Source organism: Eptesicus fuscus, chromosome 2, assembly GCF_027574615.1.
Source record: "Eptesicus fuscus isolate TK198812 chromosome 2, DD_ASM_mEF_20220401, whole genome shotgun sequence".
NCBI classification, from domain to species: Eukaryota; Metazoa; Chordata; class Mammalia; order Chiroptera; family Vespertilionidae; genus Eptesicus; species Eptesicus fuscus.
This window is the reverse complement of record NC_072474.1, coordinates 107,733,788-107,748,056: the sequence shown is the minus strand read 5'-3', so window position 1 is coordinate 107,748,056 and position 14,269 is coordinate 107,733,788.

Genomic DNA, 14,269 nt, shown 5'->3' with positions numbered 1-14,269 from the left:
TCTTTCAGGTGCCTCCTCTTGTGAGAACTGTGTTTATCAGAAGTGGTTGTACCTTCTTTGAACCCAGAAACACTCTGTGAACATCACTCATATTTCACATACCAGATTCCATCTATTTTAGTACAGCCATTGTGTTTGAGTCTCATTCCTCTTATTAGCTTGCAAGACTCTTGAGAGTAGCAGCTTCTTTTCTTGTCTTTGCCTCCTAGCAGAGTGCCTGGAATACAAATGGCATCTATATTGTATGCAGACACTCAGTGCTATTGAGTTGAAATGGAACACTCAGTTTCCCCTTAGGGCTTACCTACTCCATTTAAAAGAAGGACAAGGGAGGCTATGGATTCTTAGGATATATATATATATATATATATATATATATATATATATATTCATTTAATCCAAACGCTTTCTCATCCTCATTGTGGCTTTAGATCAGATATTGGTGGCCACAGTCAGAGATGAGCTAGAGGGATATACAGAATCTTGACTTTATAGCTTAGCTGCCCACTTACCCCTTGCCCCTCAAGGCCTGCATATGCATGATTTCCACATCCAAGCCATAATAGAGGCTGGCAGTACCATTTGGGACATAGTCTAGGCCACACCCTCAGTAACTACAGTAATAGTAATCAATGAACCAGATGGTGGGACTGTTACTGGACAGCCCCGAGTCAGAAGGGGAGGGCTCTCCCCTCCTTGGCTCTTAACAATCTCCTAAGAAAGGTTTTAGATGAGTGACAGACAGCAGCATTGTAGCAAAGCAAGCAACTTTATTAAGGAAGCAAATAAAAGCAAATTTTATTTAAAGTACACTTGGCATAATGAACAAGTGGACAACGCACCTAACCCGTTGGAGGTTTAGGGGTTTTATATGTTCTGTCTATAGGTTTCAAGGTTCCTCTGCTGGATATCTTAGGCAATGGACTACATTTCAAGGTCTCCTTTATACTTTGTTGTGGTTTTTCCCAGAATTTATGTGAACATCTAGCTATTTTACCTTGGCAAGTCCCAAGACTGCCGACCTCTTTGTTCAGTGGGTGAGATAAACTCTTCTTTTTAGCCCCTTCACCTCGTCCTGCCTTAGCATCCCCCAAGTGATATTTGTTGTTGCATTTAGCTGGGGTCTTTGTTCTCTATTTTCCCAGGCTAGGGTACTATATGTTATGCATTCTCTGATTAAGGGGGAGAGGTATTAACCATTTGCTCTCAAGTGTTCTTGGTTGGGGAAAATAGGATCTTGTGATTCATATCTGGCTGCAAGTTGCACAAACCATTGGGCCTTGTTTAATTGTGTATCAGTTTATTCATTCCTCTTGCCCAGGAACTGTCCTAGCATCTCACTATCCTGCCACAAGGCGATATTATGCAAATGAGCCAGAGATGGTCTTCATGCATTGGGTCCTAGTTGTTGATTTCTTCACTGCAGTCTGAGACTTGATTGCTAAAAAGCTTGCTGGTGACAGGTTCAAATTTTTACATATACAATTATTTTAAAAACTAGAGGTGTGGTGCACAAAATTCATGCACAGGTAGGGTCCCTAGGCCTGGACGGCCATCAGGGCCGATTGGGGCCTTCCAGCTGTAGGCTGGGGCCTCCCTTTGTTCCTCACTGCCCCCTGGTGGTCAGCACACATCATAGAGAGTGGTCAAACTCCCGGCTGGTCCAACTCCCGAGGGAATAATTTGCATATTAGCTTTTTAGTATATAGGATAGCCCAAGGAGTGGTATTTTAATCAATTAGATCCTGTCTCCTATGTAAGTTTCATTCAACCTCATCTCACATCTACTATCCTCCTGACGCCTAGCTATCCTCCAGAGTTTTCTGGACCAGAGACTCCCCATAGGCTGCTGCACAATATCCCATAGACATGTGAGCCCCTTAGTATCCCTTCTCCCATGGACCTCCGTTGCTCTTCTCCCCTTCCGGGTCATGGTCCCCTGGGGGAATTCCCCCTCATGCAATCCTGGTCAAGGTTTACCCAACAACACTTGTTGTGTGTTATTGCCTATTTTAGTGATACCTTTTTTTTCCCTAGATCAGCTCAAATCCCTTGAACAGACCCATCATCAAATTTATTTCTCAGGAAAAAAAAAGATAAATCTATTCCTGGGAAGAAAACTGTTATCAAAATTATATTCATATTTTAGTGTTATGAATAAATGCATTTATGTTATTAGTCATTAAAAGAAAAAGAAATGTTCTTTCCCTTTTGTCTAATATATACATTTTGTCCAAAATATATACATATGTATTTCTTTCTTTTTTTTGTTTCTTTGCTCAGTTTTGTATTTTAACTTATACTTTAGATCTCTTACCCTTTTCCTTTTAAAACAGTCTCATGGGCTTTTCTTCCACAGTTTTATGCATTCTCTTGAAGAATAGACAGAATCTTAAACAGGTACAACTTTACAGAATACATAAAGATTTCAAAATAAGTGCCAGAGCTACTGCCTGGAGTGTGCACATTGTGTTCAAGCACACACATCCTGGTCCATAAGTTACCCAGCAAGAAAAATCTGCTGAGCAATCTTTCTGTGACCTGACAGTCTCTGTCTAGCATGGGGAGATTATGGCTGTTAGTCTTACTATGTTTCCCCCCCCTTCATTTAAACTGCAGCCTTGATAAACAAACACTGGCTCACACAGGCTTTCTCTGGGCCATCCTTTGCAGGTCTGGTCATTTTACATGCCCCTCAGATACCACTGAACCCTTCCATGGCTTTCAATCACAATTAGTGTTAATAACGCCTTGGCCTCCCCGTGTGTTCCTCTTCTCCAGCTGTGATTGAATGTGGGCTTCCCCTCAGCCCCAGCACCCCCCCATTGCATCATGGGAGGAAGCCCTTGACTTTCATTTAGCCTGATTATGCAGGTATGAGTTTCCCATGGCAGCTGGCTCAGATCTCCTTGGCAGCTTGCCTCCCTCTGGTATGCATGCTCTCTCACCAAAAGGCACTTTTAAGTCTTTCTTTTTTGCTACACATCCCTTCCAGTTCTTCGCTAGACAAAACAAATCCTTAAGAAAAAGAACGACAGCAAAGGGGGGCAAGGTGTGGGGCCACAAGGAATCAGAGGGAGGGACAGGAAGAATAGTAAGCAACAACTTCCCTTCTCATTAAGTGCCCGGATTGAGCACACTTCTCTGAAACTATTTAAAGGGAACTCACAAGGGTTTGCAGAAAAAGGAAACTAACATTTACCAAGACTTTTTAATAAAGGGGTAATTATACTGAATGCTTACTGTTACCCTGATACAGCAGCAAACTTTAAAACTGTATCACTCATTAAAAATTGACCACTAATTAATTTGATGGTCACTATTAGTTTACATTATCAAAGAGTAAATTGTACAAAGTTATACCAGCTAGTTAGTGAAGACAGGGGCTTGGATTGTACTCTTAACACCTGCAGCTGTCTCCTAGCACATTCACAAGTTAATTCAACCTCACAGTAAATCTGGAATAGGTATTACATGCTACTTTTTATTTATTTATTTATTTATTTATTTATTTATTTATTTATTTATTTATTTATTTTTATTGATTTCAGAGAGGAAGGGAGAGGGAGAGAGAGATAGAAACATCAATGATGAGAGAGAATCATTGATCGGCTGCCTCCTGCATGCCCCCCACTGGGGATCGAGCCCACAACCCGGGCATGTGCCCTTGACCGGAATTGAAACTGGGACCCTTCAGTCCACAGGCCAAAGCTCTATCCAATGAGCCACACTGTCTAGGTCTATTACATGCTACTTTTAGATGAAGACTCAGGTTTGGGAAGTTTACTGTTTATTCTCATATACATATTTATGAGTGCCTATTTTTTCAAAGGAACTGTGGTATCCTACAGAAATGCTAGATGCAATTAAATGAAATCCTCAAAATTTAGAGAGTTGCTCCAAATTTAGATAGTAAGGTGATAAAAAGGGTTCAACTACAGTATGTCGAGCTCCAAGACTCTCTCACCTTCCAAGACAGCCTCTTGACTCCCTAAAGGAAGGAGGCAGTCACATTCTAGCAGGCTATTCCTGGGTGAAATTTTTGTTAAAGGTTACTGATTTGTAATTGTTCTAACCTTGAGTGGCCATGCTCACCAGAGGACCCTGTAGCTATTTAAATGCCTAGCACAGACATAGTCACATATGTAACAACAATAACAAATATGGGAAAATCTGTCAATTAACAACCTATTCCCGTGGTCGACACACTGCGGCTCGCGAGCCACATGCGGCTCTTTGGCCCCTTGAGTGTGGCTCTTCCACAAAATACCATGGCCTTGGCGAGTCTATTTTGAAGAAGTGGCATTAGAAGAAGTTTGAGTTTAAAAAATTTGGCTCTCAAAAGAAATTTCAATCGTTGTACTGTTGATATTTGGCTCTGTTGACTAATGAGTTTGTCGACCACTGACCTATTCCATTAAGAAAAGAGGAATAAAAATGTTCTTCATGTTACTGGTCATCAAAAGAAGGCTGCATTTAAGGGCTCGGTGGGCAGAGTTATTTAACAGGACTGATACTTGAGATTTACATGGTTGCTTTGGGCATTGGTTTTCTGATCACAGGTATGAGGACCCTCATCAAATAAAGTTTAAACAGAAAGGAAATAATACTGCCTGGCGCAATGCCCGTATGAGAGTGAAGGGGCCGATTAGTGCACTTACTGAGTAAGCAGGAAAATCTGCTCAAAGCCAGATTCTCGGGTTAACATATGGCTATGTTATTGGGCCATTTGGTATATGGTTAATAAGGCCTGTTTTTTCCTTCACTGTAGCCGTTTTGAATGCCTAGATCCCATCCTATAATTGACTTGAATACGACTGAAATTTGACACCACCTTTACCCTCTTGGTAGGAGCATTCTTTGTTGTATTTTTCATGAACACATCTAACCCTATATTTTATAGCATTTATTTGGACTTTTCTAAGATTCATTTGCCTGCCCCCTGTTCACCATATTCACATCAATATCACAGCCTTTACCAGTATGCATGTCCTTGGAATTTTAACTTATCTTTGTTCCTTACTAAGCGATGAAGTTCTTAAAGGAAACACTAGCATTATAATCTCTAAGTTTTTAGCTTTGTTCAAAGTGGTAAGTTTTCGATACACAATTGATAGTTAATTTATTAGGCAAGGCACATGTTGATGCTGGAAAAGTACAGAGTGGCTTATTGGTGACATTGTTTAAAGCACTACAATTTGCAGAAGAGAAGGAGGTGTTTGATATGTTCTGCTTGCCCGTGGTATCCATTCCATGCTCCAGGCGACTGGCACTAATGGCGGCATCGAAGTGTTCCCTTTGTGCTGTCTGGCTTTCCTTGGGGTGAAGGTCTGGGTGAGGCCCAGGCAGGTGTAATAAAGAGGGAGGAGAGGTAGGTCAGGAAATCTACTACCCTGGCTTCTTTGTCCTGGGTCACCCAGTTGGTTGTGTCCCTCTGCTATAGGCAACCCTGAGCCCCTCCACACATTTCTCTTGCCGGGTTCTGTAACCACCCCGCCACTCATTTCTTCAAATCTAAAGGTGGGAAGATTCCTCTACTGCTGTCAGCTACAGGAGTACTGCCACATGCCTTTCTGTTAGCCAAAGCCACCCACACCCTTGAATACAGTCCCTTTATTAACTCCCCTCTATTGTATACGTCAGGAATGCTGTTTCCTTCTGACAAAGAGGATGCTGAAAGTATCGCATGTAACACTGACAATTAGTCACAGAGTGCCCTAAATGGCAGGTGTCTTGAGTAACATGAACATGTAAAAAGGAAAATCTGTCTTTATAAATGAAAGCAGAAATTGGAATAATTTAGATACCCAACTCATGGCTTTTTGTTCATGACTCCGGACAATACCTCCTATTTTCTGCCACTGAACTGCGCCAGAATGATTTGAATTTTCACTGGGCTGGGAAAAGGAGTAGGTATATGAAAGTAGCCTCAAGTCTCCACAACAGAAAAGTAAGGGGTTCCTGGTGTTAAAACACCACTCCCACCACCACCATACAATCTAAAATCAGCTTTACATTTTTGAATGTGAACATTCTTCCCAGCATCCTATTCCATGATGGACTCAGTTAAACAAAGATTGAGGCATGGATGATTGTACTCTAATATTTCAGTCCAATGTTATGAAATAATGCAACACAAATGTTAGTTTTCTTTCTCAGCCATCTTCCCGGATACTTACTACTGCGTTATGAGTACAGACTGAAGAGTCCAGTTGAGGAGCGCCTCATAAATGTGTAGAATTTTCCATTAGAAAGCAACTTAGAGTGCTTGGCTTAGAAATGGGTGGAAAATAATTTTTTTTAATGAGTGTAAGGGAAAACCTTGACTAATATAAAAGGAAGTTATGCATTACATGGAAATACACATTAACCGCTCAACTTTAAGACTTATTAAATTGTTCTTTTGCAAACATATGGAGAAAACATTTTACTGATAGTGAAATAGACTGTGAGTTCACTCTTATGTCACAGGGACTTGACCTCTGTTGGGTTAACTGGAATAAATTTATTGCTATTAATTCTATTTCTCTTATTTCTAGTTTCACATGTTTCATGTACCCCTATTTTGACAATATAAAATTTAAAATCGTATTCTATCGAAAGTATATATGGACTTGGGAAGGATTCTTTTAATTGCCAATTACTATTTCAGGTTGAAATAATGTATTTGTTTGACTGCCATTAAATGCTCATAAAATATGCAAATTCCATAATTTTAGGCAATAAAAGTCAATAAAGTAATATTTATTGAGTAGTATTTATTTAAAATACACACTTTAATTCCTACTATATGCTAAGTAATGCCTAAAAGAAAACACAAAGACCGGATCCTAAAAATACTTGCAATTAAATGAAAAAACAAACACATACTAGATAATGAAAGTATACAGAGCTGCCAGCTAAACATATAAATATATATGTGTATGTATAGATACATTAAATCACCAAGGAAAGAACAGTTATATCAGTCAAGATAAGTTATGCTCTGATAACAAACAATCCCCACCATCTATGTGACTTAATCTTGTTGTTTTATTCTCATTCCTTCTGTAGGTTAAATGCAGGAAGGCAGGTTGCTCTAGTTATAGTGGAGACCCTGGATGGAGCTGACAAAGGCTCAATCTTGACACACGCTTTAATAATCACCATGACAGGGCAAACATGACAAATCACTCACTGAATCTCAGAGCTTCTACCTGGAGCTGACACATTTCACTTCCCCTTATATTCCTCTCGTCCAAACAGGACATATGACTACACTTACCTTCACATGGAATGGGAAGCGCAATGTGTTTAGAAAACAAGAACTGGATATCATAATAGCCCACATGATCAGCACAGTGTTAAGACTGAATATATAACTCAGAGAATATTCCACAGGGAAGGGAATATTTGAAGTAACTCCTAAAATAGGAGAAAGCATTTTTACAGGATGATTAGTTATTTCAAATAATTTTGTACCTCAATCTGTTCTGCATGTCCTCTTAATGTAATTAATTTCTGTTTTTATTATTTTTTTTAATATTTTACTGATTTTAGAGAGAAGAAGAGAGAGAGAAAGAGAATGGCATTGACCGGTTGTCTCCCACAAGCGCCCCGACCCAGGGATAGAACCTACACTTCAGTGCACAGGATGATAGATATTCCAGTCAACTGAGCCACACTGACCAGGGGCCTTAATTTATTTGTTATTTAATAATGTGTGATCATAAACAAGGATTTGCCTTTATAATTATTAGGCAATATATAACATCTTTCTGCTCACACATACTACAAAAATATAATGATTTCATATTATTTGAAAACCTAAAATATCTCAACAGTATTTTAAAATTGTTTTCTTCTGTGTCCTCTGTCACACATGCACACTAATACCAACGTTCTTTTATAAGTTTATAGTGTGTTGTAAATTATTTTTGAAAGATTTGGGTTTTCTCCCACGCTAAATATTTCCCTCTGGTTGTTTGTTTTATGTCATTTTCAAAGCAAAACTAGATGGCATGATTTTTATTTATTTATTAAATGACCTTTATGAATTTTTTGATGTCCCAATATACTGGGAGCCCTTCATATAAAAAAGAAAGGATAAAAATAAATGTACAAAGTATTTTTGTTAGATACCAAACCATCATGATTTATTATTACTGAACAGAATTTGAACTTGGTCAGATTGGGGTCTTCTTCAAATTCCAAAAGTGACAATGTTAAAGGCTACTCTGGACTTGGGAAATTCAATTTCCCAGTCAATTTTAGAACAGTCATTTGAAGGTAAATGATCTATTTGAAAGAGTTTATCTGTGGAAGAAACTATAGCAGATTTGATATATTTTTTAAGTGGGTCTAAAATAAATTCCCAATATAACATTAGAAAGGTTTTTAAAGGCCATCGGTTCATGAGAAAAGACTTGCCATCTTATTTCCATTTCCCTTTGGAAGATAATACTGGATGGTGGGACTTTTAGTAACACATTCATAGTTTTCTTTAAAAGACATACTCTCTTCTTCCCCCGCCAACTATTTAGTAAGACACACGCCATGCCCCAAATCCTACCAATCTTCTAAGAGGAATTAAGTTGATTTCCATCTTTAGCTTCACATGCAGCTCCCTTTTCTTTATGAAGTTCCCTCTTCTCACTTTATTACCTAGTCCAATACTTGTTCTCATTTCCTCCAACTACCTACTTCTCCTCTCTCTAGTCAGACTATAATTTCCTGCCGGAATGTCCTGAGTTTTAATTTTGTTTTCAATTCTATCTCCTGGGTTTCAGTAGTGGTTTTTGTTGTTGTTGTTTTTCTTCCTGTTGTGTTTCAATGAAATGCTATTGGTTTCTTTTTCAAGTTCCTTGGTTAAAAGAAATCAGAAATTCCAAGGCCCTGGCAACTGGATACACTCAGAATATGCCTACACAGCCCCTGGAATGCTCACAGAGATGCATCACCATATTTTTGTACAAATGAGGAAATTGAGGTTCAGAGATATAATAACTCTTATAAAAATAATTATAATAGTAATGTGTTTTTTCTAGGCACTGTGATTTGTCTGTTAGAGAAATCATTTCCTTTAATCCATACAATAATCCTAAAAGGTAGATAGCATTATCTCCATTTTATAGAAGAAAATAAAACTAAAAAATATTTTAAATTATTAAGATATTAAAAAGCATGGCCCTAACTGGTTTTGCTCAGTGGATAGAGCATTGACCTGCGGACTGAAGGGTTCCAGGTTTGATTCTGGTCAAGGACACATGCCTGGGTTGCAGGCTGGATCCCCAGTAGGGAGCATGCAAGAGGCAGCCGATCAATGATTCTCTCTCATCATGGATGTTTCTATCTCTCTCTCCCTCTCCCTTCCTCTCTGAAATCAATAAAAATATATCTAAAAATAATAAAATATTAAAAAGCATGGAGTTTTAACAAATACACTATAAAGAGATATTTTGGTAGTCATAAGATGATTCATAGGATAATGATCTCTATGATTTTGATGAGTATATATTTATGAATTGACCTTAGCTCTCATTTCAGATTCAGACATCAGAAACCAATATATTGCATATGGATGTTGATAAGCCCTGAGGAAAAGCTGGCATCTTGGTCTTTTGGGGCTGCTAGAACAGAATAACACAGACTAGGTGGTGTATGAAAAACAAAAGCTCATTTCTCACCATTCTGGTGGCTGGAGATTGGAAGCCCAAGATCAAGGCACCAGCACATTGTGTGGTGGTAAAAGCCTGGCATCTTCTCTGTCTTCTCCTGGTGAAAGGGGCAAGAGATAGCTCCTGTTTTATAAGAGCACTAATCCCATTCGTGAAGGCCCCACCCTTCATTAAATCCATACCCTTTTGAATGTAGCTCTGGATGAATGCAGTTCTGGGTTGAGGATACTTTCCAGTGCCATGATGTTGGACTTGGCATGGGACTTTCTTTGCTTAAAGTAATGTTAGAGAAGATGATGTGGACTTAAACATGTGCATGTGTAGTCTGCTGTAAGAACATGACATGAGCAACTTCGGATTAAAAATACTATTTAAAAAACACATGCAGCACAGTTTAACCTAACTTGGCATTCAGAACCAAGACTAGTTGATTCTAAATCAGAGCCATAGAGGACCCAGATTCTCTATATATTTGAGATTGTTAAGTAGCAAAAACTAAATTAAAAATCCTAACACAGTATTCAATGGTATGTTGAATAGCAAGTATCTGAGGACATAAACATGCAAATTCAGTTCCTTTAAGAAATATGAGTAGCCAGGTATTAATTTTAATATATGTGCTGTTAGAGTGAGCACAGAGTAGCCAGATACTAAAATGTTATCTTTAAAAGACTTGGAGAATTTGCTGTTACACTCTGCCCAGTTAGACCAGGGATTTCAGTTCATATTGATATAATCTCTCACATAAACACTGATTCAGAACTTGACAATGTTTTTATAATTAATTTAGCATATTAGTTATTCATGAAACTCTACTTCATTTTACTCCTGTGAATTTTAGTCAGCTCCCACAAGGTAAGCTCCTGATCCCTTCACCTTCTAATCTATAATTCCCTTAAAACTTAAATAGTTCATGTCCCTAAATTAATTGTTAAATGCCCAATCAGATAAAATTTCATTAATATCATTGTGTTTGTATTTCCTATATTTATATTGAAAACATATATAGCATGCAGACTATGAATGTGGGTCCTAGAACCAATTAAGCCTGAAACATCACTGGAAGCAAAAATGACAAAACAGGAGTTGTCCTACTTTCAAGCACATCATAAGAAAGCAGGATGCTTTGGAAAAGACAATAATGCTGGGAAAATGGAAGGTGGCAGGCAAAGAGAAAGATTGAATATGCGATGGATTGGCTCCATAAAAGAAGCCATAGACATGAGTCTATAGGAGCTGAACAGGGTGTTTGAGGACAGGACATTGTGAAAATCATTCATTAATAGATCACCAGGAGTGGGAGTTGATTCAGCAGCAAGTAGCACACATGCATCCATGTGGGTCCTGTAGTTAGACTGTTTAGACTCAACCACAAATACTTCATCTTCTTAAGCTTCAAATGCCTGTTTTTGCATGAGTTAATATTAATATTTGCCTTACAGCTGTTGCCAGTGTTACATGAGTCAATTCATTTTTTTGCACAGTGGTGGGCATATAATATGTGTTCAATGGATAGTGTGAGAGGTTTTGGGAAAGGGAACTAAGAGGTAAGATACTACCTCTTTGGATTAGCATACAAGCACCATCACAACATGGTCCAGACCTGCTTTGATCAATCTACACTACCAGATACCATCCTTGTACACTGAATGCCATTCGTACACTTCTGCCTTGCTTTAGTATATGCTTTTTTTATTCTGTCTATAATATCTTTATCCTTCTTCTCACTCTCCAGCAGCCAAACTTCTCTTTTTTAAAAATTCAATTCACATATTACCATCTTTGAAAAACCCTCTGTGATTCATCAGTGATGAATTAATCATTTATTTCATATTATTCCTATAACATTTACTTTCACCGTAATTATGAGTCTGTATGTGAAGCACCCATCAAATGGTCAGCAGCAAGAATGATTGGAGTCACTTTTATTAATCTCCATTACACTAATGTCTATTACCATGCTGAGTATGTGTTTATTAAATACATTAATTAATGAGTAAATGTATGTATGCAAAAATAAATGAGAATATTTTTCACCTTTTGTGACCAAATACTAACATGTAAAGATTCCATACACATTTGCATTCTTACCAAAATGAATAAACACAGAAACTTCCATAAATTTAACTTTTCATGTGTCCACATGTCCATAGAAACAATTGCAAATATTCCTTTATGTAATTTTAAGTGAGTTCATCTGTATGCATGGTTATATAAATTCAATATGTTGGATGTCATCATTTCATTGAAAATGAATCCCTCAATTTTTCATATTTGACATCTCAGATAAATATTAACCATTTTTAGAGTTTCCGTGAATTGTAGTGTTCTTGCTATATGCTCTAAATTGGATATTCTCTGTCAACATTTGCAGAGCGCAGTTGGATATGTCTTCACAAAGTCTTGAATAATTGTGATACTAATTTAATTGTGATAGACTAGCTCCAGCATCTTGATTAGCTTCAATATTTTTGGTGCTCAATGAGACATTTTTTGTTAAAGTTTTAAAGATTATAAAATTCAGAAATGAACATCTGCTATTCTTTCCATCTTTGCTACATTAGAAATTTAATTTCAGAAGAAAATCAGAAAACCCTCCAGCATTAGATTTCTCTTCATTTGATTTCACTGGTGTCTTCAAATTAAATGTATCTATGGAGTTTAGTTATAATAATAATAACAGATGGGGTACCCATTATGTGCCAGGCATTGTATAGACTTTAGATTATTTACTCATTGAATTCTAAGTTGACACTAAGAAGTAGCTATCATTATTTTTATCATATATAGTTAGATGGATAGGTAGATTAATATGGAGTATCAGACAAAGTAATTTACCTACAGACATATATTTGATAACTGCCCAAACCTGGCTTTGAATTTCATTCTGAAATATTTCAATTCCCTTAATCTTTTCACTGTACCGCATGGCCATCTCTGCTATTTTTTACTTAAAAGAGAAACTTAGTTGTTCACTTAGAGTATGTAATAAAGTGTTTAATAACTGAAACAATTCCAGACACACACACACACACACACACACACACACACACACACACACACACATGGCCTGACTTTGGTCCCTATTCCTCAAACCTGGCAAAGTCTTGATATGTAATTATACTATGCCAGGCAAAGCCTACAAGGCCAGGGGGTAATTTTCTCCTTATGTTCTTTTGATATAAATGAGCAGGAAAGGCAAAAATATTCAGTCTGCCTCTTATTAACCAAATGAACATCTGAGTGACCTGCTTGAAACAAAGTCTTCAATGTAATTTATGGATCTTAGCAAAGTTCTGCCCAAAGCACTCTTATAAAGATGAATAAAGGCCTTATTACCAAGTTAACAAAAATAGAGGTCCTTGATATGGTAATTTAAATAGAGTTCATGGTGTAACTTAGGTACAAGATGAGTGTAAAATGGGAAAACAAAAATGATGAATTGCACATATGTTGGACAGAATGCTAATTTTTTATCAGATTAAGTATATTAACTGGTTAAGACAGTAAATTTTGTCATTAAAATACAATTTTAGTTTCATTGTTATAGTGTCCTGTACATTTCCAATATAGCACTAATTATATTTATAAATTATATAAGTATGCATTGTTTGGTATAATGCTTTTTTCATTAATGAAACTATTTTCCAGAGCAAGAACTAAGTTTATCATGTAGCCCCAGTCCCAAGCACATAATAGTGCTAAGTATATATGTGTTTGCATAAACCAGGGAATGGATATATTTAGATAGCCATATTCACATCTTGTCCAATAGAAGATGACCAATGTAAAATATATTAGCTAAAAACTAATCTTCTATTCTTATAAGAATATCACCCATCCTACTGACCTGATTTTAATTTAATTACCTCTTTAAATACCCTAATAAAGTCACATTCTCAGGTACTTCTGGTTAATTTTTGGAGGATATAACTCAGCCCAAAACAGATGGCAATGCAATGGCAAAGCAATACTTCTACGGGAATTTGTATTTTAAAACATCTTATCCACTCATTCAATTAATAAGTTTAGCTAGCACTTCTTTTTTTAATTACTTTATTGATTAAGGTATCACATATTTGTCATCACCCCCCCCATTCCCATCCCAAACCCCCCCACACACATGCCCCCATCCCCCTGTTGTCCGTGATAACTGGTTAGGCTCATATGCAAGCACACAAGTCCTTTGGTTGAACTATCTCCCTTGTCCCCACCCTCCCCTACCAGACTGAAGAACAAGAACAGCATTGATCAGACTGCTAGCACTTCTTAAATATCAATGTGGAGCAGAAAACTACATTATCCTCTGTGAAATAACAATGTGGAGACACACATAAAATAGAAATAAGAATTCTATAATTTATCTTCATAACAATGCCAAGATATTATGTTCATTTCAGGAAAAGATAAACTGAGGTAAATGAAATTAAGTTACTTGTTCAAAAGCATATATGTGGTAGGTGGTAATCCTATAGACTAATTACAGAACTATTAGACTACAAAGCCCATACTATTTTATTATAGATAGATAGATGATAGATAGATAGATAGATAGATAGATAGATAGATAGATAGATAGTTAGATATATAGATAGATAGATAGATTTCAGAGA